Below are 23,029 nucleotides of genomic sequence, written 5' to 3'. Positions count from 1 at the left end.
GTGGAATTTCAGTGAGACTGGCTGGGCCCAGCATCTATTACCTATCCCTAGTTGCCCCTTGAGAAGGTGGGGTGAGCTGCCTTCTTGAACCGCTGCAGTCCATGTGCTGTAGGTTAGACCTCAGGGAGGGAATTCCAGGATTTTGACCCAGTGACAGTGAAGGAACGGCGATATATTTCCAAGTCAGGGTGATGAGGGGCTCGGAGGGGAACTTGCAGGGGGTGGTGTTCCCATGTATCTGCTGCCCTTGTCCTTCTAGATGGAAGTGGTTGTGGGTTTGGAAGGTGATATCTGAGGATCTTTGGTGAATTTGGTGGAGGCTATGGTCTACTGTTTAAAAAGCATAACTTTGAAAAACAGTGTCCAGGAAGGTTTTAGAGAGAAGCAAGCAATTTAATTAATTTTAATTGTTGAGCAACAGACCTGAAAAACTCTAATGAAACTACGCCACTGCTGCCTAATAACAGCCTCTGAACTGAAGTAATGGGTAGGCAGTTGCTGGAAAAATTTTCAAAGATACATTCTCTCAGTCTGTAAGAGTCAGAACTTGGAGCTGAAAGCAACATTGTTCTCTCTCAGGGAACTAATATGAAAAAAAAACTTTAATAAAGCTTCAAATTTCAGACTCCTATTTCTCAGCTGGAATCTGAAGATATCATATCAGTCTGTAATCTGCAGCAAAGTGACCTCAACAAAAAGAAACCAATGTAACTGTGAGAAAGTCACATCATTCTATCCTTTTAGTTTGGACTTTTTATCCACAGGGCTTGCCTTTTATGTATTTATACTTTCGCTGGAGCAATGTGCCTGTGTCTCTGTGTGTGTGAGTGTGTGTGTCTCTCTGTCAGTGTGTGTGTCTCTCTGTCAGTGTGTGCCTCTCTGTGAGTGTGGGTGTGTCTGTGTCTCTGTGTGTGTGAGTGTGTGTGTCTCTCTGTCAGTGTGTGTGTCTCTCTGTGAGTGTGGGTGTGTCTGTGTCTCTCTGTGTGTGAGTGTGTGTGTCTCTCTGTCAGTGTGTGTGTCTCTCTGTCAGTGTGTGCCTCTCTGTGAGTGTGGGTGTGCCTGTGTCTCTGTGTGTGTGAGTGTGTGTGTCTCTCTGTCAGTGTGTGTGTCTCTCTGTGAGTGTGGGTGTGTCTGTGTCTCTCTGTGTGTGAGTGTGTCTGTCTGTGTGGGTGTCTCTGTGTGTGTGAATCTGTATGTGTCTGTGTCTGTATATCTGTGTCAGAGAGTGTCTGTGTGAGTACATATGTGTGTGTGAGTGTCTGTGTGCGTGAAAGTATCTCTGTGTCTGTATGTCTGTGTGTGTCTGTGTGAGAGGGCTTATATATGTGTCTGTGTGGATGTGTGCGTGTGTGTTTGTGTCTGTGAATGTGAGTGTGTGATTGTGTGTCTATGAGAGAGAAAGTGTGTGTGTGTGTTTGTATGTGGGTATGTGTGTGTATATGTATGTGCGTGAGAGAGAGAATATGTGTGTCTGATTGTCTGTGGGTGTGAGTGTGTGTATGAGTATCTGTGCGTCCGCGTGTGTGTCTATCTGTGTGTCTGTGAGCATGTGTCTGTGTGTGTCTGTGAGAGTGTGTGTGCCTGTGTGAGAGAGAGAAAGAGTATGTCTGTGTGTCTGTGAGTGTGTGTGTATGAGTATCTGTGTGTGTGTATCTGGAATTTTTTGAGGATGTAACTCTGAAGATGAACGAGGGAGATCCAGTAGCTGTAGTGTACCTGGACTTTCAGAAAGCTTTTGATAAAGTCCCACATAGGTTAGTGAGCAAAATTAGGGCGCATGGTATTGGGGGCAAAGTACTAACTTGGATTGAAAGTTGGTTGGCTGACAGGAAACAAAGGATAGTGATAAACAGCTCCATTTCGGAATGGCAGGCAGTGACCAGTGGGGTACCGCAGGGATCCGTGCTGGGACCGCAGCTTTTTACAATATATATTAATGATATAGAAGATGCTATTAATAATAAGATTAGCAAATTTGCTGATGATACTAAGCTGGGTGGCAGGGTGGAATGTGAGGAGGATGTTAGGAGATTACAGGGTGACCTGGACAGGTAAAGTGAATGGTCAGATGCATGGCAGATGCAGTTTAATGTGGATAAATGTATGGTTATCCACTTTGGTGGCAAGAACAGGAAGGCAGATTACTACCTAAATGAAATCAATTTAGGTAAAGGGGCAGTACAAAGAGATCTGGGTGTTCTTGTACACCAGTCAATGAAGGTAAGCATGCAGGTACAGCAGGTAGTGAAGAATGCTAATAGCATGCTGGCCTTCATAACAAGAGGGATTGAGTATAGAAGCGAAGAGGTTCTTCTGCAGCTGTACAGGGCTCTGGTGAGACCACACCTGGAGTATTGTGTGCAGTTCTGGTCTCCAAATGTGAGGAAGGATATTCTGGCTATTGAGGGAGTGCAGCGTAGGTTCACGAGGTCAATTCCTGGAATGGCGGGACTGCCTTATGCTGAAAGACTGGAGCGACTGGGCTTGTATACCCTTGAGTTTAGAAGACTGAGAGGGGATCTGATTGAGACATATAAGATTGTTAAAGGATTGGACACTCTGGAGGCAGGAAACATGTTTCCGCTGATGGGTGAGACCCGAACCAGAGGACACAGCTTAAAAATACGGGGTAGACCATTTAGGACAGAGATGAGGAGAAACTTCTTCACCCAGAGAGAGGAGGCTGTGTGGAATACTCTGCCCCAGAGGGCAGCGGAGGCCCAGTCTCTGGATTCATTTAAGAAAGAGTTGGATAGAGCTCTCAAGGATAGTGGAATCAAGGGTTATGGAGATTAGGCAGGAACAGGATACTGATTAAGGATGATCAGCCATGATCATATTGAATGGTGGTGCAGGCTCGAAGGGCAGAATGGCCTACTCCTGCACCTATTGTCTATTGTCTATTGTGTGTCTGTGTGCAAGTGTGTGTCTATCTGTGTGTCTGTGAGTGTGTGTCTGTGAGTGGGTGTGTGTCTGTGAGTGTGTGTGTGCCTGTGCCTGAGTGTGTGTGTCTGTGTCTATCTGTGTGAGTCTCTGTGTGTGTGTGAGAGTCTGTGTGTGTGTGAGTGTGTGTTTGTGCCTGTGTGCGTGTGTGTGTGTGTGAGCGTCTGTGTCTGTGAGTGTCTGTGTCTGTGTGTGTCTGTGTATGCGTGTGTGTGTGGCTGTGTGTGTGTGTCTGTGTGTGTCTGTGTCTGTGTGTGTGTCTGTGTGTCTGTATGCGTGTGTGTGTGTCTGTGTCTGTGTGTGTGTCTGTGTGTGTGTGTCTGTGTGTATGTGTTTGGTTTACATTGGTGAGACAGGGAGAGTGAGGCCATTCCCTTGTTTAGTTTGGTGTCTGTATGTTGCTGGTAGTATTTGCCCAGGGCCCAATGCTAGCTTCTGACTCAAAGCTCAAAGTGACAGTCAGAGCCTTTGATCTACCAGCTCAGGATCTGAATCTGAGCTCAGTCATACTCATCTCTCAAATGTTTGTGAGATATACTCATAGACAACTCAAAATATAGCCCTCAATGCAAATCTAAGAGCACTTAATCGGATACAGGAACAGACATGGGCCATTCAGCACATCGAGTCTGCCCCAACATTCAATGAAATTATTGTTGATCCTAAACACCACTTTCCTAACTTTTGCCCATAACCATTGATCCCCTCACTGATGAAAAATGTGTCTACCTCAGCCTTGAATATAATTAACACCCCAAACTGTACAGCTTCCTGTGGTAAGGAATTCCTCAAATTCACTCCCCTTGGAGAGAAAACATTCCTCCTCATCTCAGTCTGAAATGGGTGACTCCTTACTCTGTGATTATACCCATAATCTTTGACTCTTTAGTAACAGTCTCTCCACATCCAGCTTGGAATATTGTATGTTTCAATAAGGTTACCTCTGATCCTTCTAAACTCAAGAGACTATAACTCCAACCTATTTGACCTTTTCTCCCAAACCAGTCCCTCCAGGGTAAGGATCAGAGAGCCTTCTCTGGACTGACCCCAGTGCCAGTATATTTTCCCTTCGATAAGGGAATGAACTCTCTGTGCTGTAGTTTTCTGCAGCCTTTTCCAATTTAAATAATATTCAGTTCCTCTATTCTTTCTGCCAAAGTGCTTAGCCTCACATTTTCCCACATTATATCCTGCCTGCTAAGATTTTGCCCATTCGCTTAGTCTGTCTGTCTGTCTCTCTGTTGGCTGTTTGTGTCATCTTCACCATTTGCCCACCCACTTATTTCTGTGTCACCACATATAATATCGTTTTTTATGTCTTTTCAGGCAGATCCAGTTGGTGCTTTTTCTTTTGTAAAATGTTAAATATAAATCCAGTGATGGTCTAACTGGGCAACTATCTTTTGAACTGAAAATGTGTTGCTGGAAAAGCGCAGCAGGTCAGGCAGCATCCAGGGAACAGGAGAATCGACATTTCGGGCATAAGCCCTTCTTCAGGAAGGGCTTATGCCCGAAACGTCGATTCTCCTGTTCCCTGGATGCTGCCTGACCTGCTGCGCTTTTTCAGCAACACATTTTCAGCTCTGATCTCCAGCATCTGCAGACCTCACTTTCTCCTCAACTATCTTTTGAAAACATGGCAGTGCAGTGGATAGGCCGGTCACTTTCTGACCTACGTTGGTTTTGATCATTTATTCCTGGGAGGTGGGTGATGTTGTTGGGGCCAGCACTCACTGCACAGATAACGAGAGAAACAAAGTCATTGTTTCCAGTCCAACAACTCTTCATTGAAACTGAAGTGGGCTGTAAAACGATAGTTTTTATTGTTGTTGGTAAAAAGAGTTCAGAAGCAAGTGGAACAAATGGTCAGGGTGCACAGCCACCAGCAATGGGAATGTCAATGTTAGTAAAGGAGATATCTAGATGCAAACTAAGTGTCAATAATAGGTGTGAGAAGTAGGAAATAGATTAATTCTGTTAAGAGCAAACAAACACTGGTGGGAGAGGGAGTGTATTCACAAAGGAGTTAGATGTCTCGCTCTGAAGGTGTTGAACTCAATAGTGAGCTCTGAACGTTGAGATGCTGTTCCTCGAGTTTGTGTTGTGCATCACTAGAACATTGTCACTGGCTCAGGACAGAAATGTTTGCGTGAGAGCAAGGTGGTGCATCGAAACGCCATGCAACTGGAAACATTCCCATGCACAGGGCAGAGGTGTGCCGTAAAGTAGTCACCCAATCATATTTGGTATCGCCAATGAAGAGGAGATCAAATTGTGATCAGCTCCTTAATGCCACATTCAGCCAAATACTGCCTTAATGTCAAGGGCTGTCACTCTCACCTCATCGAATCCCCAAGTTTGGGTTGAGTTGATCTTAAGAAAAACTGTGGAGGAGCCGGTGTTGGACTGGGGTGGACAAAGTCAAAAATTACATGATATCAGGCTATATCCAACAGGTTTATTTGGAATCACAGGCTTTCAAAGCATTGCTCCTTCCTCACAAATGAAGAAAGTTTGTGCTTTCAAATAAACCTGTTGGACTATATAATCTGATGTTGAGTGATTTCTGACATTAAAAAAAAATGATCCAGCCATGGGACTTTTGGAGGGTCATGTAGAGCCAGCCATGGGGCTTTTGTAGGGGCATATAGAGCCAGACATGGGGCTTTTGGAGGGGCATATAGAGCCAGACATGGGGTTTTTGGAGGGTCAGTCACAGGTATTATAACAGGATTCACAAAGCAAACATGCTGTATCTATTTTCACTCATTGGCCAATATAGATGTGACAGAACATAGAAAAGGTAATTGGAGCATGAGTAACAATTTGACAGGGAAAAGTAAATGCTCCATATGTGAATGTTAGCACATTTATAATGAGATATAGGAACTAATGGCACTAACAAATATAAATGGGTTTCATATAATCGTGATTTAATGTGCTTTCATGGCCAAGGCTGGGAAATAAATAATCTGAAATATTCTGTTTGTAAATATGTCCAGCCAAATGCAAAGGGAGGTGTGTTGGCCTGACAAAACAAAATGAATAAGGGCAGTTGTAAGCAAAGATGTTATCCCAAAAAATCAGGATGTATAATCAGTCTGAGTGAAACCTCAGTACACCAATGGGAGCAGGTTACTCAAAGTAATCATGGTGCTGGACATAACATAAACCAAGAAATCAGAGGATCACTTTCATGAGAGTGATGTGATCATCTGATCTGAGCAAACCCAATTAGAACAAGTCGCTTGGTGGATGGGTTCATGAAATGCAATTGAAGCAGTTTTATTTTGGAACAGTGTGTTGTGGAAGCAAATAGCAAACAGGCTATTTTAGATCTAACCTTGTCGATGAAGCAGGATTTATAATAATCCTACAGAGAAGTTCCTCTGGGGAAGAGTAATCATATTTGATAGAATTTCATACTGCATTTAAGAGGGATGTAATTAAATCCAAAACACAGATCTTTAATTTCAACAAAACCAACTACAGGGGTCTGAGGGGCAAATTGGTTGAACTAACTTGGGAGACAAGACCTAGAAGGTATTAAAATGAATAAAACATTATTCTCAATGAATATACATTCCCTTCAGGAATAGGTCCCCACTGGGAAAGTGGTATGAGCATAAGTAACTCAATAAATTAGGGATAGTATTAGATTTAACAAGGTTTATTAGGTTACCGCAAAAGTAATGTTCCTGAGGACTGGGATATTTTTAAAATTATCCAAGAATAACTGAAAAGTTAAAAAGAGGAAGAAAATCAAATATGAGATTAAGCAAGTAAGAAGTACAAAACAAAGAGATTGCAATAACTTTTACAACTATACAAAACTGAAGCATTTAACAAATGCTAAGAGTAGTCCATTAGGTGCAGAGACAGGAGACATTCAGAATGGGGAAGGAGAAAATGGTTGAGATGTTAATCTCAGGGAAGAGGGTTCCAAAGGAGCAGGGTGAGAGGGAGGAGCACCCACAGTGCGGTTAGTATAAACCTAACATATCTGGAGGATTTGTGGCCTTGTTTTCAGGAGCAGAGTCAGAGGAAGGGATCTAATTGAAACATAAAGAGTACTGAATGGTCCTGACAGACTGAACATTGGCAGGAGAGACTACGGCCTGAGGTCATAGCCTTTTAGAATGGAGGTAAAGAGAAGCCTCTTCAGCCAGAGAGGGGGGAGTCTATGGAATCCATTGCCACAGAAGGCTGTGGAGGGCAGGTCATTGAGTATATTTAAGACTGTGATACATAGGCTCTTGATTGCCAACGGGATCAAGGGTTACAGGGAGAAAGCGGGAGAATGGGGTTGAGGATCTTACCAGCCATGATTGAATCAGCAGACTTGATGGGCTGAATGACCTAATTTCTGCTCTTACGTCTTATGGTTTTATAGAGGGAGAAAATTATGCTTCAGCAGTACAGGTCTTGGTCAAATTCCAGCTGAAGGGCTGAGCTCAGTTTTGGACAGTACATGTCTAGATGGGCCGATTGGCTTTCAGCGGGAAACAGAGCAGTGTGTCAGAATAATGCTACAACAGAGAATGTGAAAATGTGAGGGCATGAATCTGACTTGTATCGTCATGTATTTCAATAATTCAAAGGGTGATCTCTATTAAATGCTCAGAGTATGAAAGGTAAGGTCACCATTGTCCTGTTCTCTCATTCGAGAGAGAGAGAGCCAACTGGTGGGGGTTTAGCCTGAGGGTCACTGTGCCTCGGGCAAAGGGGAGAGGTTGAGAAGGAGACTCCCCATGGTAACCTCAGCTGATGTAGGACTGAACCTATTCTGAAGGTGTTACTCTACATCACAAACCAACCATTTAGCCAACTGAGCTAACGTACTCCCTGGGAGTACAGAAGCTATTGATTGGATTTGGAGACAATATTTCCGCTGGTCAGATAATCCAGAACAAAGAGCCATAAAGTTCAAATTTGAGATGGGGAGTGAAATCATTGAGTATATATTTTACTCGGAGAAAGTGAGGACTGCAGATGTTGGAGATGAGAGTCGAGAGTGTGGTGCTGGAAAAACAAAGCAGGTCAGGCAGCATCTGAGGAGCAGGAGAGTCGCTGTTTCGAGCATTAGCCCTTCATCAGGAATGAGGCTTGATGAAGGGTTTATGCCCGAAATGTTGACTCTCCTGCTCCTCGGATGCTGCCTGACCTACTGTGCTTTTCCAGCATCACACACTCGACAGTATATTTTTTACATAAAGAGTGATGACTGTTTGGAATTTTTACTTGTGATTGCTGGACTAATTGAACTGTTTAAGTTTGAGATGGATATACTTTATTAGGTGGCAATATCCAGGAATATAAAATAAAGGGGAATAATGGAGCTGAGATGCAGGTGAGTGATGCTTTTATTAAACAGTGGAGTAAAGGGGTAAATTATCAAATTTTTGCTCCAATGTTCTGAGGTATTATGTGACCTGGGTGCGGTTCCCCGATTTGTTATGGTTCCAGGCAGGACACACCAAAACGGTTCAGCTCCCAGCCGAGGAAGGATTGACTGACTCGTTTTCTTTATTTATGTGCCCCCTCAGATTGTCTGAACAAGGGTCACCTTAAATAAAATATTTATTTCCTCCTGTGGATACCTTCCTTGCAGACCAAATTAATTTAGTTTTTAGAAGAAAAGTAAATTTCTTAAGCAATCAAAAAAAGAACTTATTAGTCACTAAACAGGGGAAGAAATAATAATTCAACACATATGCACACGCATTCAGATTAAGAAGTATATCCAAATAAAAGATGAGTTAATGCAAACAGACTCTGAGTTATTTGTGAGGGGTGGATAGCACAACATCAGTATTACCAGTGGTGCTAACATTGGTAGTTTAACAGCTGATTTTGAGGGTCTTAATTATGCAGGCTGGTTGAGATTCTTTCGTCTTGTATGAATAGGAACAGACATCATTCCAAGTGAAAGGGTGAATTGCTCTCTCTTTTCCTGCATTGCAGGGGTGTTCAGTGGTTTTTCCTGCACGCACACCAGTCAGCATACAAGGCCACTAACACACACAGTCCAGAGTTGAAAATGGACTTTAACCCTTTTTTAGTAAATCGCTGCAAGGACAAAACACAAACGTGAATCTCCTGGGCTTCACTGGCCTCAAAGACGTATGGGTTTGTGTAGTCAGCCTCTTGTCATTGCTTCCTGTACAGCCTTTCAGTCTGATGTCTCCCTAACTCTATACAGGTGTGATATTCTTGAATCCATCACAGGACAGATTCCGAATTAATATCATGATTATTATCTGATTGTATCAACCTTCCTAAAAAAAAGTCCCCTGGAGAGGTATTTAGTTTTTGAAAAGAATGTTGATACACTAGAACTGATTCCACTTTAAATATAGAACAGGGCTTGGGAAGAAATATTTTTTATAGAAATGGTAAAGAAATTTGCTATCAAATTCTTAAAAGCTCTGCTGTGTTGGTATCAGCTGACTTTGGGTCACCTTGTATCTAAATGTTTGGGCATAAGGCAATGCCAGCACATTACTGCAGCAAACCCACATGGGCCTGGCGCTATGTAAATGAATGTGTGAGTTCAGCAGGCATACAGTCATGGATTTTCAGATAGAGTGACTTTCCAACATTAAACCAGTGTAAGTAGCTTAGTCACAATTATCCCGAGGAGGACAATGTGGTGAAATTGCACTCGTGTGAAATGTTGTCGTCTCCGAATCGATGTAACAGATGTTAGAAATTGTCAAAATGAATGAGTTCTGTCAATTGAGGTTCACTACACCAGAGCGAATGTTATCACCCATTGACAGAAAACCAAACCAGCACAAGGTGACAGAATCCATGTTCACTTCAATTCCTGGCCAGGAATTATTCCAATCAAATGAAAGTGATTCAAAAGCAATGATCCAACTCTAAATCTTAGGTTAAACGTCTGGCAGCTAGTTTCCTTCATTTATCTGTGGGGCATGGACATGACTGGCTGGGCCAATGCGTATTGCCAGTCTGAGAACGTGGCACTGAGCTGCCTTCTTGAACAGCCGGTCAGACAGCAACCGAGGAGCAGGAAAATCAACGCTTCGGGCAGGAGCCCTTCATCAGGAATGAGGCTGGGAGCCTTGGGGGTGGAGAGATAAATGGGAGGGGGGTGATGCTGGGGGGATGGTAGCTGAGAGTGCAACAGGTGGATGGAGGTGGAGGTAAAGGTGATAGGTCAGAGAGGTGGGAGGAGCAGATAGGTGGGAAGGAAGATGGACAGATAGGACAGGTCATGAGGGCGGTGCTGAGTTGGAAGGTTAGAACTGGGGTAAGGAGGGGAAATGAGGAAACTGGTGAAGTCCGCATTGATGCCCTTGGGTTGAACGGTCCCAATTTGGAAGATGAGGCGTTCTTCCTCCAGGCGTTGGCTGGTGAGGGAGTGGCGGTGGAGGAGGCCCAGGACCTCCATGTCCTCGGCAGAGTGGGAGGGGGAGTTGAAGTCTTTGGCCATGGGGCAGTGGGGTTGTTTGGTGCGCCATTCCTGCCACCTACAAACGGACCCCACCAACAGAGATATATTTCCCTCCCCACCCCTATTCGCTTTCAGTTAAGACCATTCTCTCCGCGACTACCTTGTTAGGTCCACGTCCCCCAACAAACCACCCTCCCCTCCCAGCACCTTCCCCTGCCACCGCAGGAAGTGCAACCTGCGCTCACACCTCCTCCCTCACGTCCATCCAAGGGCCCCAAAAGAGCCTTCCACATCCATCAAAGTTTCACCCGCACTTCCACACATGTCATTTACTGTATCCATTGCTCCTGATGCGGTCTTCTTTACAGGCTGTAATGAGGTCAGGAGCTGAGTGACCCTGGGGGAGCCCAAACTGGGCATCACTGAGCAGGTTATTGCTGAGCAGGTGCTGCTTGATAGCTTTGTTGATGACACCTTTCATCACTTTACTGTCTGTAGCAATAGTACCAGAAGACTGTAGGGTAGCAAATGTTGTTCCCTTGTTCAAGAAGGGGAGTTGAGACAACCCCGGTAATTATAGGCCAGTGAGCCTTACTTCGGTTGTGGGTAAAGTGTTGGAAAGGATTATAAGAGATAGGATTGATAATCATCTAAAGAGGAATAACATGACTAGGGATAGTCAACACGGTTTTGTGAAGGGTAGGTCGTGCCTCACTAACCTTATTGAGTTCTTTGAGAAGGTGACCAAACAGGTGGATGAGGGTAATCCGGTTGATGTGGTGTATATGGATTTCAGTAAGGTGTTCGATAAGGTTCCCCACGGTAGGCTATTGCACAAAATATGGAGGCATGGGATTGAGAGTGATTTAGCGGTTTGGATCAGAAATTGGCTGGCTGTAAGAAGACAGAGGGTGGTGGTTGATGGGAAATATTCATCCTGAAGTTCTGTTACTAGTGGTGTATCACAAGGATCAGTTTTGGGGCCACTGTTGTTTGTCATTTAGATCTAGATGAGGGCGTAGAAGGATGGGTTAGTGAACTTGCAGATGACACTAAAGTCGGTAGAGTTGTGGATAGTGCAGAAGGATATTGCAGGTTACAGAGGGACATAGATAAGCTGCAGAGCTGGGTGAGAGGTGGCAAATGGAGTTTAGTGTGGAAAAGTGTGAGGTGATTCACTTTGGAAGGGAAAACAGGAATACAGAGTACTGGGCTAATGGTAAGATTCTTGGTATTGTAGATGAGCAGAGAGTTATTGGAGTCTATTTACATACATCCCTGAAAGTTGCCACCCAGGTTGATAGGGTTGTTAAAAAGGCATAAAGTGTGTTAGCTTTTATTGGTAGAGGGATTGAGTTTCAGAGCCATGAGGTCATGCTGCAGCTGTACAAAACTCTGATGCGGCCACATTTGGGAGTATTGCGTACAGTTCTGGTCACCACATTATAGGAAGGATGTGAAAGCTTTGGAAAGGGTTCAGAGGAGATTTATCAGGATGTTGCCTGGTATGGAGGGAAGGTCTTATGTGGAAAGGCTGAGGGATCTGTGACTTTTTTCTTTAGAGAGAAGGAGGTTGAGAGGTGACATAATTGAGACATACAAGATAATCAGAGGGTTAGATAGGGTGGACAGTGAGACCCTTTTTCCCCAGATGGTGATGGCTAGCACGAGGGGTCATAGCTTTAAATTGAGATGTGATAGATACAGGACAGATGGCAGAGATAGGTTCTTTACTTAGAGAGTAGGAGGGGTATGGAACCGCCTGCCTGTAACAGTAGTGGACTCACCAACTTTAAGGCATTTAAATGGTCATTGGATGAAAATATGGATGGTAATGGAATAGTGAAGGTTAGATGGGCTTCAGATTGGTTTCACAGGTTGGCGCAACATCGAGGGCTTGAAGGGACTGTACTGCGCTATAATGCTCTTTGTTCTATGTGTACTGATGATCGAGAGGAGACGGATGGGGTGGTAATTGGCCGGATTGGATCTGTCCTGCTTTTTATGTACAGGACATATCTGGGCAATTTCCCACATTGTCGAGTAGATGCCAGTGTGGTAGCTATACTGGAACAGCGTGGCTCGGGGAGTGACAAGTTCTGGAGCACAAGTCTTCAGTACCATTGCTGGAACATTGTCAGGGCCCATAGCCTTTGCAGTATCCAGTGTCTCCAACTGTTTCTTGATATCATATAAAGTGAATCAAATTGGCTGGAGCCTGGTATCTGTGATGCTGGGGACCACTGGGGGAGACGGAGGTGGATCACCCACTCGGCACTTCAGGCTGAAGATTGCTGTGAAAGCTTCAGCCTTATCTTTTGCCCTGATGTGCTGGGCTCCTCCATCAATGGGGAGGGGGATATTGGTGGAGCCTCCCCCTCCAGTGAGTAGTTTAGTCATCCACCACCATTCACAACTGGATGTGGCAGCACTGGAGGACGGGAAACATTTCTGGCTGTAAGAGCTGCTCCTTTTTTTTGAGGTATTTTAGACGCTGGATGTGATTTCCTTGAATTCCAGGAGCAGCAATTACTGTTTTGTATGCTGTTGCATTGTTTTGGAACTTTGGAAAAAAAAGCCAAAAACAGCAGTTTTAAAAGGGAGAAGAGCAGACAAAGGAAGCACATGGTGAGGACAGTGCAGGAGAGAGAGAGAGAGAGAGAGAGTGAAAGTTACCACCTTTGCTGTTTGAATTTGTGTATCGCTGGACATCGGAGTGCATCTGGGAAAACTAACAAACAGTGAAATTCACAACTAATCTTGGAGGAATTGTTGGGCGAAGTTCACAGCACAGAATCAGATAAGTTAATTGTTGGGGGGAGTCCTGAGGGTCAAGATGTACATGTATTTGGAAAGGCAAGGACTGATTCGGGATAGTCAACACGGCTTTGTGCGTGGGAAATCATGTCTCACAAACTTGATTGAGTTTTTTGAAGAAGTAACAAAGATGATTGATGAGGGCAGAGCGGTAGATGTGATCTATATGGACTTCAGTAAGGCGTTCGACAAGGTTCCCCATGGGAGACTGATTAGCAAGATTAGATCTCATGGAATACAGGGAGAACTAGCCATTTGGATACAGAACTGGCTCAAAGGTAGAAGACAGAGGGTGGTAGTGGAGGGTTATTTTTCAGACTGGAGGCCTGTGACCAGTGGGGTGCCACAAGGATCATTGCTGGGTCCTCTTCTTTTTGTCATTTACATAAATGATTTGGATGCGAGCATAAGAGGTAGATTTAGTAAGTTTGCAGATGACACCAAAATTGGAGGTGTAGTGGACAGCAAAGAGGGTTAACTCAGATTACAACAGGATCTGGACCAGATGGGCCAATGGGTTGAGAAGTGGCAGATGGAGTTTAATTCAGATAAATGCGAGGTGCTGCATTTTGGGAAAGCAAACCTTAGCAGGACTTATACACTTAATGGTAAGGTCCGAGGGAGTGTGAACAAAGAGACCTTGGAGTGCAGGTTCATAGCTCCTTGAAAGTTGAGTCGCAGGTAGATAGGATAGTGAAGAAGGCGTTTGGTATGCTTTCCTTTATTGGTCAGAGTATTGAGTATAGGAGTTGGGAGGTCATGTTGCGGCTGTACAGGACATTGGTTAGGCCACTGTTGGAATATTGCATGCAATTCTGGTCTCCTTCCTATCGGAAAGATGTTGTGAAACTTGAAAGGGTTCAGAAAATATTTACAAGGATGTTGCCAGGGTTGGAGGATCTGAGCTACAGGAAGAGGCTGAACTGGCTGGGGCAGTTTCTCCTGGAGCGTCGGAGGCTGAGGGGTGACCTTATAGAGGTTTACAAAATTATGAGGGGCATGGATAGGATAAATAGACAAAGTCTTTTCCCTGGGGTTGGGGAGTCCAGAACTAGAGGGCATAGGTTTAGGGTGAGAGGGGAAAGATATAGAAGAGACCTAAGGGGCAACTTTTTCACGCAGAGGGTGGTACATGTATGGAATGAGCTGCCAGTGGATGTGGTGGAGGCTGGTACAATTGCAACATTTAAGAGGCATCTGGATGTGTATATGAATAGGAAGGGTTTGGAAGGATATGGGCCGGGTGCTGGCAGGTGGGACTAGATTGGGTTGGGATATCTGGTTGGTATGGACGGGTTGGACCGAAGGGTCTGTTTCCATGCTGTACATCTCTATGACTCTATGACTCAATGACTGCAGACCTAGATCTGATCTGTTGGCTGTGGGATCACTTAGCTCTGTCTATCACTTACTGCTTGTATTGTTTGGCACGCAAGTAGTTCTGTTTGGTAGCTTAACCAGGTTGACACCTCATTTTTATTTATGCCTGGTGCTGCTCCCAGCATGCCCTCCTGCACTCTGTCTTGAACTAGGGTTGATCCCCTGGCTCGATGGTAATGGTTGAGTGGGGGATATGAGGTTACAGATTGTGCTGGAGTACAGTTCTGCTGCTTTTGATGACCCACAGCACTTCATGGATACCCAGTCTTGAGCTGTTTGCTCTGATTAAAGTCTGTCCCATTCAGCACGGCGATAGTGCCACACAACACGATGAAGGGTATTCTCAATGTGAAGGTGGGACTTTGTCTCCACAAGGACTGTGTGGTGGTCACTCTTACAGATACTGTCATGGACAGATGCATCTTTTGTCCTGATGTGCTGGGCTCTTCCATCTTTGAGGATGGGGTACTTGTAGAGCTTCCTCCTGGCAGATTGATACGAATGCGAATGGTATATTTTTCCCTCTTGTTGGTTCCCTCCCCACCTGCCACAGACCCAGTCTAGCAGCTATGTCCTTTAGGACCCGACCAGCTCGATCAGTCATTCTGCTGCTGCCGAACCCCTCTTGGTGGCGGACACTAGAATCCCTCACCCAGAGTCCATTTTGTGTCCTTGCTATTGTCAGTGTTGCCCAATGTGGAGGGGTACTGATTCACCAGCTGAGGCTTCACATTGATTAATACAACGAAGGGGCTTTCTGGGCCATTTCAGAGGACAGTTAAGACCCAACCCCATTGCTGTGGGTCTGGAGTCACATGTACTCCAGACCAGGTAAGCTCGGCAGTTTCCTTCCCTGAAGGACATTAGTGAACCAGATGGGGTTCTTCCTAATGATCTGCAATGGTTTCACAGTCATCGTTAGATCCTTAACTCCAGATTGTTATTTTTTAAAATTGAATTTAAATTCCACCATCTGTGATGGTGAGATTTGAATCCCAGTCCCTGGGACATTTGTAAAGTTTGAGGAAGAACAGTGTTGTGATAGTATCACTGCCTGACCTCGCAGTTGCAATCATGGAATCCCTCCAGTGTAGAAAGAGGCCATTCAGCCCAACACGTCTGTACCAAACCTCCAAAGAGCATCCCACTCAGACCCACAATCTTCCCTTAACCCCGCATTTCCCATGGTCAATCCAACTCATCTGCACATCTTGAGGCTGTGGGGGGAAACCAGAGCACCCAGGAGAAACCCACACAGACATGTGGAGAATGTGCAAACTCCACACAGACAGTCACCTGAGGCTGGAATCGAACCCAGGAACCTGGCGCTGTGAGGCACCATGCCACCTCTTTCACTATAGAAGCTGTGTAGCTGTATAACTGCATCACAATGCAGTTGATAGCTGCATGGCAGTACAGCTGCATAACTGTGTGGCTACATAACTATATAGCTGTATAATAGCACAGCTAGATCACAGTGCAACTGGACAGCTGCATAGTTTTATGGCTGCATTGCTGTGAGCCAGCATTGCTGTATGGCTGGATTGCAGTATGGCTGCATTGCTGAATGCCTGCATTGCTGTGTGCCTGCATTGCTGTATGCCTGTATTGTTGTGTGCCTGCATTGCTGTGTGCCTGCATTGCTGTGTGCCTGCATTGCTGTATGCCTGTATTGTTGTGTGCCTGCATTGCTGTGTGCCTACATTGCTGTATGCCTGTATTGTGTGCCTGCATTTCTGTGTGCCTGTATTGCTGTTTGCCTGCATTGTTATGGGCCTACATTGCTGTGTGCCTGTATTGCTGTGTGCCTGCATTGCTGTGTACCTGTATTGCTGTGTGCCTGCATTGCTGTGTGCCTGCATTGCTGTGTGTCTGCATTGCTCTGTGCCTGTATTGCTGTGTGCCTGCATTGCTGTGTATCTGCATTGCTGTGTGCCTGTGTTGCTGTGTGATTGCGTTGCTGTGTGCCTGTGTTGCTGTGTGCCTGTATTGCTGTGTGCCTGCATTGCTGTGTGCCTGTATTGCTGTGTGCCTGCATTGTTGTGTGCCTGCATTGCTGTGTGCCTGTATTGTTGTGTGCCTGCATTGCTGTGTGCCTGCGTTGCTGTGTGCCTGCATTGCTGTGTTCCTGTATTGCTGTGTGCCTGCATTGCTGTGTGCCTGCATTGCTCTGTGCTTGCATTGCTGTGTACCTGCATTGTTGTGTGCAAGCACTGCTGTGTGACTGCATTGCTCTGTGCCTGCATTGCTGTGTGCCTGCATTGCTGTGTGCCTGCATTGGTGTGTGCCTGCATTGCTGTGTGCCTGTATTTCTGTGTGCCTGCATTGCTGTGTGCCTGCGTTGCTGTGTGCCTGCATTGCTGTGTTCCTGTATTGCTGTGTGCCTGCATTGCTGTGTGCCTGCATTGCTCTGTGCTTGCATTGTTGTGTACCTGAATTGTTGTGTGCAAGCGTTGCTGTGTGACTGCATTGCTCTGTGCCTGCACTGCTGTGTGCCTGTATTGCTGTGTGCCTGCATTGCTTTGCCTGCATTGCTGTGTATCTGCATTGCTGTGTGCCTGCATTGCTCTGAGCCTGCATTACTGTGTGCCTGCATTGCTCTGAGCCTGCATTGCTGTGTGCCTGCGTTGCCGTGTGCCTATATTGCTGTGTGCCTGCAATGCTGTGTATCTGCATTGCTGTGTGCCTGTATTGCTGTGTGCCTGCATTGCTGTGTGCCTGTATTGCTGTGTGCCTGTATTGCTGTGTGCTTGCATTGCTGTGCCTGTATTGCTGTGCTGAAAATATGTTGCTGGAACAGCGCAGCAGGTCAGGCAACATCCAGGGAACAGGAGAATCGACGTTTCGGGCATAAGCCCTTCTTCCGAACAGGGCTTATGCCCAAAACGTCGATTCTCCTGTTCCCTGGATGCTGCCTGACCTGCTGCGCTGTTCCAGCAACATAGTTTCAGCTCTGATCTCCAGCATCTGCAGACCGCACTTTCTCCTCCTGCATTGCTGTGTGCCAGCATTGCTGTGCCTGTATTGCTGTGTGCCTGCATTGCTGTGTGCCTGCACTGCTGTGTGCCTGTATTGCCGTGTGCCTGTATTGCTGTGTGCCTGCATTGCTGTGTGCCTGCACTGCTGTGTGCCTGTATTGCTGTGTGCCTGTATTGCTGTGTGCCTGCATTGCTGTGCCTGCATTGCTGTGTGCCTGCATTGCTCTGAGCCTGCATTGCTGTGTGCCTGTATTGCTGCCTGCATTATTGTGTGCCTGTATTGCTCTGTGCCTGTATTGCTGTGTGCCTGCGTTGCTGTGTGCCTGTAATGCTGTGTGCCTGCATTGCTGTGCCTGCATTATTGTGTGCCTGTATTGCTCTGTGCCTGCATTGCTCTGAGCCTGCATTGCTGTGTGCCTGTATTGCTGTGCCTGCATTGCTGTGTGCCTGTATTGCTCTGTGCCTGCATTGCTGTGTGCCTGTATTGCTGTGTGCCTGTATTGCTGTGTGCCTGCATTGCTTTGCCTGCATTGCTCTGTGCCTGCATTGCTGTGTGCCTGTATTGCTGTGTACCTGCATTGATGTGTGCCTGCATTGCTGTGTGCCTGTATTGCTGTGTGCCTGTATTGCTGTGTGCCTGCATTGCTTTGCCTGCATTGCTCTGTGCCTGCATTGCTGTGTGCCTGTATTGCTGTGTACCTGCATTGATGTGTGCCTGCATTGCTCTGTGCCTGCATTGCTCTGTGCCTGCATTGCTCTGCCTGCATTGCTCTGTGCCTGCATTGCTGTGTGCCTGTATTGCTGTGTGCCTGTATTGCTGTGTGCCTGCATTGCTCTGTGCCTGTATTGCTGTGTGCCTGCATTGCTGTGTACCTGCATTGATGTGTGCCTGCATTGCTCTGTGCCTGCATTGCTGTGTGCCTGCATTGTTGTGTGCCTGTATTGCTATGTCCCTGCATTGCTGTGCCTGCATTGCTGTGTGCCTGCATTGCTGTGTGCCTGCATTGCTCTGAGCCTGCATTGCTGTGTGCCTGCATTGCTGTGTGCCTGCGTCGCTGTGTGCCTGCGTCGCTGTGTGCCTGTATTGCTGTGTGCCTAAATTGCTGTGTGCCTATATTGCTGTGTGCCTGTATTGATGTGTGCCTGTATTGCTTTGTGCCTGCATTGCTGTGTGCCTGTATTGCTGTGTGCCTGCATTGCTGAAAGCCTGATTTGTTGTGTGCCTGTGTTGCTGTGTGCCTGCATTGCTCTGAGCCTGCATTGCTCTGAGCCTGCATTGCTGTGTGCCTGCATTGCTCTGAGCCTGCATTGCTGTGTGCCTGCACCCCTGTGTGCCTGCGTCGCTGTGTGTCTGCATTGCTGTGTGCCTGCACCCCTGTGTGCCTGCGTCGCTGTGTGCCTGCATTGCTGTGTGCCTGCACCCCTGTGTGCCTGCGTCGCTGTGTGCCTGCATTGCTGTGTGTCTGCATTGCTCTGAGCCTGCATTGCTGTGTGCCTGCATTGCTCTGAGCCTGCATTGCTCTGAGCCTGCATTGCTGTGTGCCTGCATTGCTCTGAGCCTGCATTGCTGTGCCTGTATTGCTTTGTGCCTGTATTGCTGTGTGCCTGCATTGCTGTGCCTGTATTGCTGTGTGCCTGTATTGCTGTGCCTGTATTGTTGTGTGCCTGTATTGCTGTGTGCCTGTATTGCTGTTTGCCTGCATTGCTGTGCCTGTATTGCTGTGTGCCTGTATTGCTGTGCCTGTATTGCTGTGTGCCTGTATTGCTGTGTGCCTGCATTGTTGTGTGCCTGTATTGCTGTGTGCCTGCATTGCTGTGTGCCTGCATTGTTGTGTGCCTGTATTGCTGTGTGTCTGCATTGTTGTGTGCCTGCATTGCTGTGTGCCTGTGTCGCTGTGTGCCTGCGTCGCTGTGTGCCTGTATTGCTGTGTGCCTAAATTGCTGTGTGCCTATATTGCTGTGTGCCTGTATTGATGTGTGCCTGTATTGCTTTGTGCCTGCATTGCTGTGTGCCTGTATTGCTGTGTGCCTGCATTGCTGAAAGCCTGATTTGTTGTGTGCCTGTGTTGCTGTGTGCCTGCATTGCTCTGAGCCTGCATTGCTCTGAGCCTGCATTGCTGTGTGCCTGCATTGCTCTGAGCCTGCATTGCTGTGTGCCTGCACCCCTGTGTGCCTGCGTCGCTGTGTGCCTGCATTGCTGTGTGCCTGTACCCCTGTGTGCCTGCGTCGCTGTGTGCCTGCATTGCTGTGTGCCTGCACCCCTGTGTGCCTGCGTCGCTGTGTGCCTGCATTGCTGTGTGTCTGCATTGCTCTGAGCCTGCATTGCTGTGTGCCTGCATTGCTCTGAGCCTGCATTGCTGTGTGCCTGTATTGCTGTGTGCCTGTATTGCTGTGTGCCTGCATTGCTGTGCCTGTATTGCTTTGTGCCTGTATTGCTGTGTGCCTGCATTGCTGTGCCTGTATTGCTGTGTGCCTGTATTGCTGTGCCTGTATTGTTGTGTGCCTGTATTGCTGTGTGCCTGCATTGCTGTGTGCCTGTATTGCTGTGTGCCTGCATTGCTGTGCCTGTATTGCTGTGTGCCTGCATTGCTGTGCCTGTATTGCTGTGTGCCTGTATTGCTGTGTGCCTGCATTGTTGTGTGCCTGTATTGCTGTGTGCCTGCATTGTTGTGTGCCTGCATTGTTGTAATGCTGCGTAGTTGCATCGCCACACAGCAGTCCATGTGTGTATCTGTGTAACAGTGTGGCTATATAGATACATAGCTGTGTTACTGTACAATTGCACAGCTCTGGTGAAATGAACCTCAGGCAGTGAGAGTGTCTATGAAACTACAAGTATTTCACAGTCTGCCGAGGTTTTACAGAATGCATCAATGTTATTGTACTCGAGCTGTTTGTGAAATAAATCCTGAGAGATTGTCCTGCTTTGTTTATTAACCAGTTGCTGAATGCCTTGTATCCAGGCACACAGCAATGCAGGCACGCAGCAATGAACACAATTACATTCAATAGCTTTTTAGGCCAAATATCACCATGTCAATGTAGACCGTGTGACCGAGTCCAAGTCAGATCCGTTCACCCGGAGAGGACGAATCGAGTTTTCCGCTGAATTGGGATACAATGGCGATACCGTGGCACAGGGGGAGTGTCCTTCCAGCCAGCATGGAACAATGCGCCATAACCTTCAGAACCCCAGCAGATTCTCACTTTGATGGTTAGTGTTCACCAAAGAACAAGCTGCAGAAAAAGATGGGGCTGGTGGCTGAGTGAGGCACACTCTGTCATGAGTTAACCAAGGCGATGAAAACAGGCAGACACGTTACCGACTGAGGACCAGCAATGGAGCTCTGGCAGCTTCATCCTGGAGCACGTTCCACCAACCACCATCTGAGCTCCACCACTTCCTTGGTCTCATGATGTAGAGGGAAACTACCTGGTCACTGAAACAGCAGAGACTCTCAGCTTAAAGTAGCTGCCGTTTACTGTGTGATAGGAGTCAGGTATAAGCTTACACTAGTTGGTCAGAACTAGTTTCTAAGACTAGGAGGGGGACCCCAGTGTTACCCCTTTCCGATTGAAAGCTTTGGTCCTCCCTGAGTCTCTGTGGCATCATTATGTTGCTTGTTGCTCTAGGAACACCTCAACATTAACTTTCTCAACCAACAAGAGAGGTTCTACCACAAGATACTTACATCATTATCTCACTGACAGGAAAGAGTTAAACTTTGTACAGTCTCACAAGCACGTTGTTGATTGACGTGTGAGTACATTCCGTGTTATAATGAGAGATCGTTATTGCAAAAAGCTATTATCCAATTGCACTGAACAAATGTGCATGTTCACCAAATCAATAAGCCTTTGAAATGAGGGATTTATAAGTAATTTAGTTAATCAGTGCCTGAAGTTGATTTTCGAATAGATTTGATCAAATGCAAATCCGCTAAACATGTCATGAGAGATTCATTACCTCGCGACTTTATCATTAAATATCTTGCATTTTTCCACCATCCTGTGAAGTGTTTCCAACACTGAATGCAGTGCATTTCAGAAAAGTCTACTCTTCATCAATGGTGATGGGATCCATTTGATAACTGACCAATTTGAAAGCTTTCCCTTTGCCTTAAGGATTTACCCTTAAACAGGTGTGGGCGGCACGGTGGCACAGTGGTTAGCACTGCTACCTCACAGCGCCAGAGACCCAGGTTCGATTCCTGCCTCAGGTGACTGTCTGTGTGGAGTTTGCACATTCTCCCAGTGTCTGTGTGGGTTTCCTCCGGGTGCTCCAGTTTCCTCCCCCAGTCCAAAAATATGCAGGTTAGGTAAATTGGCCATATTAAATTGCCCGTAGTGTTAGGTAAAGGGGTAAATGGAGGGGAATGGGTCTGGGTGGGTTGCTCTTCAGAGGGTCGGTGTGGACTTGTTGGGCCGAAGGGCCTGTTTCCACAATGTAAATAATCTAATCTAATCACTGTTATACAAACACAATCTGCCAGTCACTGTGGGTGATAACAGGCCTGAAGTGAACAATGCTGTAATCTGACTGCTCAGATATAACACAGGTCTGGGGTAGGAGGGACTTGACACGGACCCTCCTGATTCAAAGGTAGTGACATTACACCTGAACCAGGGCAGGCTTGCAATGACAAAATCATTGCTTACTGGGTCCCCGCCTCTGGGAGTAAAGACAATTTCTCAATCCTAAAATAATTAAAGCTCTGCTTTTGATTAAACAGGCAGAAATTCTCTTGATTGAGAGCTGAATCCATAATTTACCAGGCTAACTTGGTAAGGAGTAGGGAACCAGGCAACTAGCATTAGGGGCTGAAGAGGCACAGAGCATTCTGGGACACAGGACAGGCTCTTGCTGAAATGAGAAAAATTGTTGAGGATTCGTGACATGCCTTCATCAGAACAGACACAAAACTGCCAAATTACAACAATTTACACTGGAGGGGAAAAGGATTTTTATTTAGAATCCCTGCAGTGTGGAAACAAGCCCTTCGGCCCAACAAGTCCACACCGACCCTCTGAAGAGTAACCCACCCAGACCCATTCCCCCTACCCTATATTTGCCCCTGACTAATACACCTAACTCACTCATCCCTGAACACTTTCGGCAACTTAACACAGCCAATTCACCTAATCTACACATCTTCGGACTGTGGGAGGAAACCAGAGGAAACCCACAGAGACACGGGGAGAATGTGCAAACTCCACCCAGACAGTCGCCCAACGGTGAAATTAAACCTGGGCCCTGAGGTAGCAGTGCTAACCATTGAGCCACCGTGCCACCCATATTGATTGATTGGCAAATCTACTTAGCTCAGGTAAGACTTCTTTTTTATTCACTCATGGGATGTGGGTGTTGCTGGCTGGGTCAACATTTATTACCCGTTCTTAGTTGCTCCTGAAGAAGGTGGGGGTTAGCTGCCTTCTTGAACCATTGCATCCATGTGCTGTGGGCTGATCCACAATGTCCTTAGGGAGGGAA

Source organism: Chiloscyllium plagiosum, unplaced genomic scaffold (genome assembly GCF_037043375.1).
Source record: "Chiloscyllium plagiosum isolate Xiang-an unplaced genomic scaffold, Cpla_swu_hap1 HiC_scaffold_20, whole genome shotgun sequence".
Lineage (NCBI taxonomy): Eukaryota > Metazoa > Chordata > Chondrichthyes > Orectolobiformes > Hemiscylliidae > Chiloscyllium > Chiloscyllium plagiosum.
The sequence above is the reverse complement of the archived record's forward strand: the minus strand, read 5'-3'. Positions refer to the sequence as shown.